At 43.1% G+C, this 13170-nt stretch overlaps 1 protein-coding gene across 8 annotated transcripts in view; it reads right to left on the bottom strand.

The window, feature by feature from the left end:
* THADA (THADA armadillo repeat containing) overlaps positions 1-13170 on the bottom strand; it is a 307690-nt gene that overhangs the window by 77849 nt on the left and 216671 nt on the right. The gene's annotated exons all lie outside the window — the stretch shown is intronic.

Here is a 13170-nt window from a genome sequence, read left to right as displayed (position 1 = left end):
TCAAAAAAACTTGAAAGCCACTAGTTTAGCAGGAAAAACACACAACCAATCATACTAGAGTATGATGGGTGCCCCAAAGGAAGGGTCCGCAGAGTGAAAACAAAAGATGGTGGAAGAGGGACTGCTGGTCCGCCTGGGTGAGTCAGAAGTGCCCTGGCAGAGAACTGGAGGATGAGGAGGAGTCTGAAACACAGATCACGGGCAGAGGGACCTGGGCAGGGGAAGCAGCATGTCCAAGACCAGGGCACATGACAGGTTTGGAGAATAACAAGACGTGCAAAGGGACAGGGGAGGGGAAGGAGAGCAGGAAATGACAGAGGATGGGGGAAATGACCAAAATGGGGGAGCTGAGGAGTGACCTTCAAGAGCTCCAAAAGCCTGAAAGGGTTGAAACCCGCAGTGGGAGTCCATCAGCCCAATCCATACTAGAGAGCTGGGATCCCGACTCCCCGTGTGAAGCCTGGTGGGCACCCTGGAAAGGACAGACAGTCCACTTTGGACATATTAAACTCTTCCAGAAGAATTCATTGCCATCTTCAGAGGATTGTCAACAGCTGTTCTGGCTTTAGGCTGCTAGTATCTGTTAAGGTCTCTAAGTCAAGAGATCTATCTGGACTTCAACACAGTCAAGGTCTGAGGTCACTCCAGTCCCCAGGGAACTATTCCCACAGAATCCCGATGAGACTCATGGCTTAACTTTATTAATTTGGAGACATTTACTGAGCACCATGGGGGATATCCTACTTGGGATACAAAGAGAGGGAGAGGACAAAGTTCTGTCCTTGCAAAGCTTATAGTCTTGTGGGCGAGAGGGGAGGGGAAGGAGAGGATGGGGGTATGTGCAGAAAAATAAAATACACAAGAAACAGAGGGAATGTCATGGAGGACGGGTCTGAAGACACAGAAGTATTTGGCTAGTGAAAGATAAGAAGGAATTCCAGGCAGGAGAGTTCACTAAAGCAAAGATACAAAAGTGGGAACATGCTTGCTACATGTAGGAAAGAATGAAGACCAGAAAATCAAACAGGTGCAGCTGACAAGCCTGATGGCTTTTATGACTCTGGGTCCTGTGTGGTAGCAGGGGCTCATGATGACCCACTGCAGGCTATTCCTCTAACCTCGGCTCCTAGGCAGGCTCACTCCAGCTCAGATCACTTCTGGTCTCAACCACCAGGAGCAAAAAGCGCTCGCAGCCTCTTAATGAAGCAGTGTCTTGGGGACCACAAGAGTCTAGCCCAAAATAGTCTGGAAAGAAGAAAACCAGAAAAAGAGAGGGAAAGTGGTGGGGAGAAAGGAGAGGGAAGGCAGGTGAGGAGTGGGGGAGGGGAGGAGAGAATAAAGAGAGAGGGGAAGTGGTAGTAGAGGGAGAAGGCAAAATAGTCTATACCATGTTCCCACATCCTGCCATGATCCCCTCAGCTGACACATGTCCAGCCACACCATGTCCTTTGCTTAAAACGCACTTCAAAGCCTGTCCTCGAGGAAACCTTTCCTGACTAACCCAGAAAGCAGCCTCTGAGGGCAATCTGAATGCCTGACTTAACACAGGATATTTTGTTGACCTTCCTTTGGTCTCCCAGAGATCCCGCTGGCCATCTTTGTAGTCCTAGGCAGTTCACGTCCCTGCAATGGTAGCTGTCCGCAGACCAGCTGCTGCCTCTCCTTATATATGGTTATAAAAAGAAGAGCTGCTGCAGTGAGGAACCAGGAGATACTTCTTTGATGCAGACCGCATTAATTCATGTAAATGTGGAAGTGTAAACTAAATAAAAAGAACTCCTCTCCCTTCTGATTTCCATTTTTACCATAGCCCCCAGCCAAGCAACCATCATATGGCATTTCTGGAGAAACAATAGGGGATTTGTTTAAACCAAGATGCCGAATGGTCATGAATTGCAGAACATATATTTTTTTAAGTAAGTTATTTTCCCCCACTGTAACATCCAGAATTTAGATCTGCACACGGGGCCAGCTGGCAGCAGCATGCAGGGCCTGGCTGGCTACCCGAGACTGCTCATTTACCTTGCCCTCCCCTGAGTGGGAGAGGGGTGACGGCAGAGCTGCATTTTTATGGTATGCTCCAACTTCCATCCAGCCTTTCTTGGTCTGGAGCTTTGCAAGTGTTTATACTCACACCCACAAGGATAAGCTGCCCCGCAGCCCTCCTACTTGGATTTTCCTTTTAAAGAGAAGCCATCTTCATGTCCCACTCTGGTGGCTGACCAACTCATAGGGAATTCTGTGTGAGTTGCCATGCACGAAGCAAGAGCCCATGAGCTGTGAGTCTGTCCAGAAAGGGACCAAATGTCCCAGCCATGCACTACAGAGTACATGGGGCTTCCTCTGGAAAAGCAGCTTTTGTTCCTTGGGGATGGAATCTGTGAAAACAGAGGGCCTTAACCACCTTACCAGGGTTTTGAGTAAGCACTCGGCCAGGCCCGGCAGTCTGTAGAAGGCACTGGGGCACTTTGTAGACCAGGGTCAAAGCCATAGCCACCTCTGCTTCCCTGGGAATGCTGCTGCTCTAGAGGAAGCCCAAAACCTCAACGCCAAGGCCTCGCCTTTTCCCTCCAGCAAGGCTCACCTGCCTTTTCAGAGGACCCCCAGGGAGCCTCCCGCACCCCCAGAGGCCCTCATATTTTTCCATCTTTCTATTAGGCATCTTTTTCTCATTAATGTACTAACACTCAAGTTATGTGCAGAGAATGAGGAAAAAGAGACCTTGTGTGGGGCTTGGGATTTGTTCAAAGCCTGGGGAAACCGTTTCAGAGGGTGTATGTTTTTTATTCCTTTTATGAGAGATGCATGTTTCCCCCCCTCTGTGACTTGTTTAAAAGTAAAGTTTAATATGCTGCCAGAGAAATTGCTGGTTAATAACTTAATAAGCTATGTGCTCAGAATTATGGGAGAAAAGTAGTATCCAAGAAAACTTTTATTGTACAGTTTGGGGCTTGGAGGATATATAGCTTCAGTTATTATATAAAATGCTAACAGAAGTCTCCTTTCTTTTCAAACTTTACTTTCTCCCTAGGATTATAAAAAAGGATAAATAAGTGAGGTGAATGAAAACTTCTAGAAGCTGCATGAGAAGTCTGTATGTAGATCGCAAGGTGAGAATTTCTAACAGCAGGCAACAAAACTGTGCTACGTATACTTGACAAAGCATGCACTTGGAAATTCGCCCTGGCAAGAACAGTAATGATGATGATAATAGCAGCTGAATTTTATGAAAAGTTTTATCTTAAAAAAAATTCCTATTTTATCTTTATTAAATTCTTAAGACAGGAGAAAACTAGGCATTATTATTCCCATTTTTACAAATCAACAAAGTAGCTATATAGCTCAAGTGACCTCCCCAAGATCAGGGCAAAAACCAAGAATAGAATCAAGGTTTTCTAGACAAATTGTATCTATGTGTCCCAAACACAATCAGATGAAAAGTGAGACATTGTGCCAAACAATGAGTGTATTTTGGTTTGCAGCCACATGCTCTGGTGTTGTGTCCCGGGAGCCAGTCTGGGGGAAAGCAAGACTTCCAGCACAGCTGTCTGTGAGGCCATATGAAGGCCTGTTTTCAACATGGACGCTTATGCTGATAAAGAATTAGTCATCTGACAGTAGGGATTTCCTATACATATCTGCTTAGCTCTTCTATACTTTCACACTCATTACTCACCACGTCCTTCCCTGCTCTCATCTATTTCACACCATCATTTTAGAGTTTCCCACTTTACAGATAAAAACTGAGGCCCAAAGAAATTATAAGCCACACCTCAGTGGTTAGCAGCTGAGCAGGGACCAGAACCCAGAACTGCTAACACAGAGTGTACTCTGCCTCTCCTCAGCTTCAGCGAGGTACATTCACAAGCTTTGTCATTTGCCGAGTGCCTCTCAGAGTGACCCTCCCTGCGGTCACCCAGGAACACAGGGCCTTTGGGCTGGGCTGGTGAGGGTCCCTTCTGGCTCAGGGAGGGAACCCTGGAATAAACTCCTGATAGTCTTGTGGGAAGGTATTATTTCCAGAGGCCCGCGGGCCAGTCCAATTGCTGAGGAAGCCTGGGCATCACTGGCCGCTGAGGGGAAGGAAGGACAGTGAGGCTATGGAGGGTCTCTCTCAAAGCCGCTCCCTCAGCCCATTCATGTAAGACCAATCCGTGTGCCCCACAAGCCCTTCTGGCGGCAGCCTGAAGCCTGGCCACACAGGATAAACCTACTAGGGCTAGTTAGCTCAATATGAGGGCACAGACGCAGGATGCCAAGTGGGGTCTAAAGAAGTACTCTTGCCAGGTCTGCATGTTGCCCCAAAGACTGCTCTCAGAATTACTGACTTCAGTTAAAGGCACTGTTTCCAGAAGGCCACTACTGAAAAACAGTTGTATGACCAGGAGAATTAACTTACTTACATATTAGAACTTAGTAACATGTTAGCATGATTTGTTGCCCAGATCAAGTGGCAGTCAGCCAGCTGAGAGTGGATTTCTGAAGAAAGGGGATCCAGAATAGCTAAGTTTTGATGGCAAGAAGGTCTAGAGCATGGGATCCAAAGAAGGCAGCTCCTGAGAGAGGGCCTAAGGGGCAGCCCAAAGGCATGGGGTCGGCAGTATTTTCTATGTGGATGATCAGGCTGCAGTAGAACAAGTGGATCAAGAGGCAAAAACAAGTCTGCTATTTACATCCCTAACTTGGGCCATTTTCAGAGTCAGTCATATCTGTCAAGTAGGAAGAAGTCACCTGTCCCCTTGTGTCTATTTCCTCATCTACAAATAATGGTTAGGATTAGATCTCTGTTTTAAAAATGGGAGTCAGAGGGCTCCTCTTAGTTCCTTTTGGGCCTCCCAATGGGTGAGAAGCCATGCCGGTGGGCCTCTAGGCCCCCAGCCCAGCTTGCACCATATTTGCCATCTCTACTATATTCAACCTCTTGAACTTCCACTTAAGCTTCTCTTTGAAGAAAGGATTCCACTGGATTAGATGATCTCTAAATTCCCTTTTCTTCTATAAGTTCTGTGGTTTTCTTGGTCCTCTTAGCAATGGTGAGAAGATAAGAGCCATGTAGTCCAAAATGCACACAAGCAGCATCTCTATCCCTATTACTAGATGCCCAGGCAGGCAAGAAGGGGCTTCCAGGTGACAGAGAGCTGGTGGATTGTTACTAAAGAGCTTTTGTTAACAACCAGGAGGGGTTGGAAATTTTGCTGATCATTGGGAGGGGCTGGAAAGATTGAACACACTCCTCAGTGTATCTCATGTGCATGGAGACAGCAGCCTATTTATCAGTATAAGCCTGAGCTTATTAACTGCCTCTTAACTCTTCGATCAAATCCAAATTCCTCTGTCTGACATTTAAGGCCTGCCACAACTGGTCTCTTATCAAGTCTTTCACTGTTCTCCAAAACACACCATGTCTTCTTCAGCTCTATCCCCTCACTGGCCCACGATATATCACATGCATTCTCTATAGTATGCCATTGCACATCGTGTCCACCATCTTGACATGCTCTTTTCCCACCACTTTTGATGTTTCTAAATCACACTCATGCTCTAAGACCCATCTCAAATACCTAATTGCCCCAGAAAGCCTTCCTTGACTACCACATTCTTTTCTGAATTCTTGTACTTATTATATGTCCTACAGAATTAGAACTTTTATATGAACATAACTGTTGGTGGTTTCACACGAATAAGCTCTCCTTTCAACTAGATTGGACTGTAACTAAACTCTGACAATAGAAACTCCATTACACATGCCTACAGTGATTCCCACAATGCTGAGCACTGTACTAAGATTCCTTCCTTTGTACTTGGGCAATGAGACCTTCACAATTTACTTAGCAACACAGGCTCTATACCAGTATAACCTTACTCATTCTCCAATCTAAGAGAATTAACCTTATCTAACAATTAAATCTAACCTAGCTTTAAAGGCTAGACTTCCCCCTCCTCCTAGACTTCCTTGACATACCACCCACTACAAGCTGGCTCCTGTAACACACCTTGACCTCATTCCGGTGTTTACCAAATTCTTGCTTATTTACAGTCAATTAAATCCATACCTGTCTTATTTCCTTAGTTTTAAAAATAGAGATAATATCATTCATCTCTATATTCCCCACTGTGCCTACTACTTTGCTTTGTCCTGCTTCTGAGTCTGAAGTGGCTTGAATTCATTGAGAATGGCTCAATGAAGGTAACCAAGGTGTTGATTTATCCAAAAGATGGAACACGTTACAAGCTAATGGGGGGGGAAACCCCCCACTATACTAGAGTTTCACATAATATTATGAAAATGTGTTGAGGACACTTAACGCTTGCATTCCCTTGCAAGCTGGGCCATGACAACATTGCCCAAATCTTACAACAGCAACACCCCAATAAGCCAACAGCTACAAGTGGAGCAAGACAGATATTTCTGAGCCCTTTATCAAGCTAATTACTATCTCCAGGTTAGGTTTGCAGATTTCTGTATTTAAAAAGTAGAAAGTATCAGCAGTTGTGGGTAGAATTCTGGATGTGCAGTTGCATAAAAGGACTATTTTTATTTCTCGATGCAATATGAAGAAGATTTGATCTTTGGCAATTTGCCCAAAGGCTCAGTTTAATATACTGATCACTCCTGAAAGCTTTTACCCGACTAGTTTCCATGAGCTCAGCCTGTCAATAAGAAATACCTATATACTCTTGAGCTTCACTTCTTCTCAAACAGCTTAGTCTTCAAGACTTGACATATTTTTAAAAGGAATATCTAATGAAGAAAATGTTTTGCATCTTGCCCACTGGTTTGGGTTGAAATGTACTATCTTAATGTTTTTCTCATTTTTAAAAAATACAAACAAGATCTCATCCCAAGATATCATGACCTTAAACATTCCTAAGAAGTCTGAAAAGGAACTGAACAAATGTCAACAAGCTTGGGTCTAAAATACACCAACTTCATTTCTCTCATCATTCAAATATGCCTGAGGCTCAAAGAGACTTCGAATAGGCTGAGCTGGAGGATTAATGAGGGCTCCTAATGAGAATATCTCACTCCTTAAAACCTGGGGAGGCTTTACAGAAAAGCAATTTTAAAAAGAGGCAAGAAGGAAAGCACTGGGAGAACTTTTATTTTGAAAAAAAGAGAGAGCAAAGAAGAAATAAACCAAAACAAAACCCAACCCCCAGCAATGCCTGGAAACTTGCTATGTAACTAACTATCCCTGTTAAGACTTGCTTCCCTTAAAGTTTTGGCAGGGACCACAAATGATAGCCTTAAAATGCCACATGATCATCTGGATTTTTTAACAATCCTTGTTGACTGAATTCATTTCAATGGCATGGGAGTGAAACAGCAACCTGCTGCTGCGGCAAAGGGCTGAGGCCTCTCTTTAGGTCAAGCAGTTGCGAAAGAAGGACCTCTTCCTTGGGGAGGGGACCAGTCCAGGAGGCATGAGGGATTTGGGAAGGGCTAGGGGACAGTGGGAAAATGGAATCAGACCTAAACCCCAGTATTTCTGCCTGGGAAGTGTAGTCTCCTGTGTGAATAAATCTGGTGGTTAGAAAATAAATGCTGTCTTCAGCTGTAAAAGCAAAACAGAATCCTAAACCAGAACTTCTGCAGTTGGCCACAGACCCTCCTGGGGCAGAACTGAGACTGCCACACAAAAGCAAGCCCTAGCTTTGTCTCTACAAGCATATTTTCCTTACACATTTAAATCCACAGACCTTCAAGGAGCATACCACTCAGCTTAGTGGGGATCAGTCAGTAAGAGAGAATGAGAATAAATAAGCATCTGGAAAACGAGGTGTACAGGGAAGGAGACATAGAAGTGACTGGAAGTATAGGTACTAGGGAGATGGAGGAGTAGATGAGAACACACGGAGGAGTGAATAGGAATGACAGGAGCACAATGGGGAAGCTGTATAGGGAAGTGGATGGATCACATAGTTAATAAGTTTCGGAAATAAGAATTAACTTGGGGTAACAAATCATTAGGTCGAGCACAAAGAGTGGGTCTTCAACAGACATTAGCTGCCTCCATCATCTCTTCCCCCCAACAGCACTGTTTTATTCAAAAATTTATTGCCCAAGGTTGCTTTCCTAGTAACCTTGAGACCTGTTCTTGTATTCCAGAGAGCCTGTTTTTCTCACCAGAATATCAGACTGCTGTTTTTCAAAATGATAAATGTTCACTGCATGCCAACGAAGCATTGGTCCTACCTCAGGCACTGAGGCCACTGGGATGGCTGCCTGGACAAGGGAGTATGGACTCTCCACAGAGAGCGCTGGGGCCATGCAGCCACTCAGCGCTGATCATCCCAGGTGGATGGGGAGAGAATTCTGGGCTGACCCCTTCAGGAGTCTCAGGCCTCTCTCACAGCTCCAGTCACAAGCCCTTGAGAATGAGGGTGTAAAGGTGGAGTATTTCAAAGTGGGCAGTGGGTGATCACAGTGGCTGGCTCTCTCACCTTCAGCCCTCAAAATATGTACTGTGTCCCCGAATCAGCAGCATCAGAATCGCTTGGGAGCTTGTGAGAAATGCAGGGTCTCAGGCCCCACCCCAGACCTACTGGATTAGAGTCCCATTTTAAGCAGATCCCCAGGTGATTTATGTGCACATTAAAGTCTGAGGAGCAAGGTTCTAGGGAATTCTTAATTACTGCCCTTCAAAGCCTTGATATCAAAACACTGCCTGGACAGATGGAGGCAATGTAGTCCAGCAGAAGGAGCCCAGTGAGGAGCAGGGAGCTAGGTCCTCAACAAACGTTAGCTGTTGTCAGTCAGGATCTTATGCCTGGTGTGCTGTGTGCAACAACAAATCCCCTGAACTCTCTGGGCTGTACTTTCCCATAGGCATGGGAATGGGAGCGGACTACAACAAACGTCACGATTTTTTCCAGTTCTAAAGTTGTAGGTCTATGATTCTATTTGACAAGACTGTTTTGTTACTCTCTCTACACCGAAGCAGTGGTTCTAATAAACACTTGCAGTATATAATATGGCCTGGCATACAGAAGGGCTGAATAAATATTTGTTCAATGAAGTGATACAGTACAGTCTATTCTATCCAAGCCTCATCTCAAAAAAGGGAAAATGTGCCATGAGCTTCCAGGACAATTCACCACGCCAGAGTATCAGGTTTAAATGGCACCTTTGAGGGTAACTGACATAAATTAAAACATCTTGCTAAGGTAGCTTTTAAGTAACCAACCTCTGAAATTCACTCATATATGAAACTACACAATGGTGTGGGCCCTGACACTGGCACATCTGTGGAAACAACGTTTTAATGGCTCTGTCTCCTGGGTAGCAGGCTGGAGGGACAGTTAGTCCATCTTTCTTGAATGAAATCTTTGGCCTTAAAAGAATACAAGTACCCTCTATAGCATGACTGCTATTTTAGTCAATGCTCATCCTTGACCCTCTCCCTCAAGGAGTCCGGAGACACAAGAATCCACGAGAAAACATCCCCAGTTCTCAATCTGACTGCATTTCAGAATCTCCTAGAGTTTTAAAACTACCAGTGCTTGGGCAATATACTTAACGAAAAAAATCAGAAATTCTAGAGGTGGGGCCTGGCATTGGGAGGTTTTATAACCTCTCCAGATTATTCTAACATGCAGCCATCAGCATTAAGAATTACTACCTGGAATAAAAATTCACCATCAGCCAATCTGGTACTTAATAAATGCCAGTACCAAGAGTCACCAACTCCTCCTTCTGTGGGAGCTCCGCAGGCACCCTAATGAGAGAAGCGGTTGGGAGAGGGCAGTGGTGAAGGACAGAGAGTGCGTTCTATCAAGAGACGATGGCCAGTACTTAGCGCTGGCCCTTTGCAGCCATCTGGGAATTGGGACCTGGTGTTGCCAGATCTTCCAGTTTTCAAAAAGAGCTGGAAATGCTCAATTTACTGTGAAATTTCCTGATTTTTAATGCCAGAAACTAATTTAACATATGTATTTAAACCCTGCTCAAGTCAAAAAAAACATGTCTATGGCCAATTTGATCCCAAAGCAGTGCCCGTTTGACCTCTCTGAGAGTGCACACTATATGCAGGCCTGAGCAGCGCCCTGTGGAGAGTCCGGCAAAGACTCTTTATTAAGCCAATAAAATAAAATGCTAAAGTATGGAAGCTTCTGTGCTGAAATGCAGGAAGTAAAAACTGAAAAAATATCTACACTCTCGTGACTTATTTGTTCACTCACGCCAGGCTGAAATGCTGACCAAACTGGGTGTCTTATACACAGGGTTTATATCCCCAATTATTTTCACTGCAGAAAAGTAGATTTTCTTATACTAAAGGAGGTTTGAGGACAGTTAATGAAATAATATTCATAAATCTCCTAATACAGAGCTTGGCACACAGAAGGCATCCAAAAAGCAAAAATTTCCTTAACTCAATTTTTAAAACCTTAGTTAAAATTTTGATAGAGGTCTCCCATGCACTGTTGGTGGAAAGATAAAGGACCTACCTCTTTTGGAAATCAATCTGGCAGTATATATCAAGACCCTTCAAAATTTTCATACCCTCTTGACCAATTCAGTATTCTACTTCTGGAAATCAAACCCAAGGCAATAACCCACAATCACACACACACACACACACACACACGCACACACACAAACAGACACACACAAAATCATGCACAAAGCCTTTCACTGGAATATTATTTCTGACATCAAAAAATGGAAAACAAACTGAATGGTCAGCAATGGAACACTAGTTAGGTAAATTTAATGAATTATTTAGGTGACAAAAATATGCTACCTTTAACAAATGGGGTCTTCAAAGATTATTTTTCTTAATTCAAAAACAAGCAAAAGTATTTTATTTTTAGAGATGCATAGGTGGTAAAAATAGGAAGAAAAGCAAAGAAATAATTATCATAAAAAGTCAGGACAATGATAACCTTGAAGGAATAATAGGGTACAAAGACGTTTTTTGTTTTTTGGGGTTTTGTTTTTGCTGAGAAAGAATCACCCTGAGCTAACATCTATGCCAATCTTCCTCTATTTTGTACCTGGGTCGCTGCCACAGCATGGCTGCTGATGAGTGGTGTAGGTCTGTGCCTGGGAACCAAACCTGGGCCCCTGAGGTGGAGCACACCGAACTTAAACACTAGGCCACAGGGCTGGCCCTAAAGAGTTTTTTTAATGTTTGTCATTAAATAAATTATTTTTTTAATTGTGATAAAATATACATAATATAAAATTTACCATCTTAACTATTTTAAGTCTATAGTTCAGTAGTGTTAAGCACATTCACACTGTTGTACATCTAATCTCTAGAACTCTTTTCATCTTGTAAAACTAAAAGTCTATATCCATTAAATATTAACTCCCCATTCCCCGTCCTCTAGCCCCTGGCAACCACCCTTCTATTGCTGTTTCTATGAGTATGACCACTCTAGGTACCTCCTATAAGTGGAATCATATAGTGTTTGTCTTTTTGTGACTGGCTTATTTCACTTAGCATAATGTCCTGGAAGTTCACCCAGGTTGTGGCATGTGTTAGAATTTGCTTTCTTTTTAAGGCTGAATAATATTCCATTGTCCATATACACCACATTTTGATCATCTATTCATCCATCAGCAGACACCTGGGTTACTCCTACCTTGTGGCTATGGTGAATAATGCAGCTATGAACATGAATGTACAAATATCTCTTCAAGACTCTGTTTTCAATTCGTTTGGGTGTATACTGGAAGTGGAATTGCTGGAGCATATGGTAATTCTATTTTTAATTTTTTGAGGAAACACCATAGTATTTTCCGTAGTGGCTATACCATAAAGAGTTTCTAATAATAACAACAATTGCTTTCATGATACTGTTAAGTGAAAAGCTAGCTATCACTTTACATATATATATAGTATAACCTCAACTACGTTAAAAAAAAAGTATAGGAGAAATGATGAAGTCACTACATGCATAAAACTGTTAACCAATAATAGTGGTTTCCACTGGATGTTGGTAAGAGTAGACTTATATTCTCTTCTTTTCCAATTTTATACTTGACTCATTTTCTATGACAAGCATACACTACACTGACAATCAAGAAAATAAAGTGAAAAGAACTCAGTAGGACACATTTTTCTTCCTGGTCATAACATCACCCATGGTACTTAGGTCTGATACTCCATTTATTTCACCACATTTACTAAAAGGAAAACACACACACACACACACACACTTTTTTCCTTTTATAACCAAAGGAAACACTAGATAACCAAATTGATTTCTGAAAAATTTTAAGCCCAATATAATAATAATTCCAACTCTCAAAGTAAATAAACCTTTTCTCCCCTTAGTCCTACTTGACAGGGCTTTTAAAAACTCCTTCCTATTTAGGCAGGGCCTGTGATCCAGCCGGGACAGCAGAGCTGGAATCTGCAAATATCAAGGATGGCAGATGGGGCCCCGAGTGGGGACGGCGCTGATTGCCCTTTCCTGGCGCCCACAGCCAGCCTCTCCAGGCCAGCAGCTGACCCCTCTTCTCACTCGGTTTCTGGCTTGAGTCAGCTTAGTTTTCCTTCAGTAGTTGGTAAACTGCTTTCTCACCAAGAGACAGACAGTAAACTGGATTGAGGAGGGAGAGATGGAGGAAAAAGGGGAAGGAAGGGACTGGAAGGATTAACGAGCTGATTTCCATAAAGACTTTGACATCTTGGAATGAAAAGCGGCCTGTAAGAGCAGAAGCCCAGGCCTCTTCTCAGGCTGTGTTGCCAGCTGGCCATTCATCACCAGAAATTCCCCAACAACTCCATGGCTATTGCTTAACCGCCTCATATAAATCCCTATTAATCCTGCAAAGTCAAAGCATAAATATATGACAAAAGCCTTTATTTTATGTGCCCTCAATTTCAGGGTCAAAATTTTAAAAACTAAATTGGTTATCCAATGGCTCCGATGAACTTTTTTTTAAAAAAAACCTTCTTTGGGAATAAAAGGACAAATAAATGACACCCTCACTAATGTTTTTGTACTTATTGGACTGAAAGAACTCAGGCTAATGAGCAAATAAACTGTAGAAGAAAAAAGGTGTTGGTGCTAAAATTTAAACCAACATTTTTTTTCCCCAATAACGTTAATGTTTCATAGTTTATACTCAAAAGATACAGAAAATCCTAGTAGGCCTAAAGGAAAATTTATTCTTCTTTCAAATGTAAATTGCTAGGGACATAAAGAAGCCTC

Source organism: Equus przewalskii, chromosome 14, assembly GCF_037783145.1.
Source record: "Equus przewalskii isolate Varuska chromosome 14, EquPr2, whole genome shotgun sequence".
NCBI lineage: Eukaryota > Metazoa > Chordata > Mammalia > Perissodactyla > Equidae > Equus > Equus przewalskii.
The sequence above is the reverse complement of the archived record's forward strand: the minus strand, read 5'-3'. Positions and strand labels throughout refer to the sequence as shown.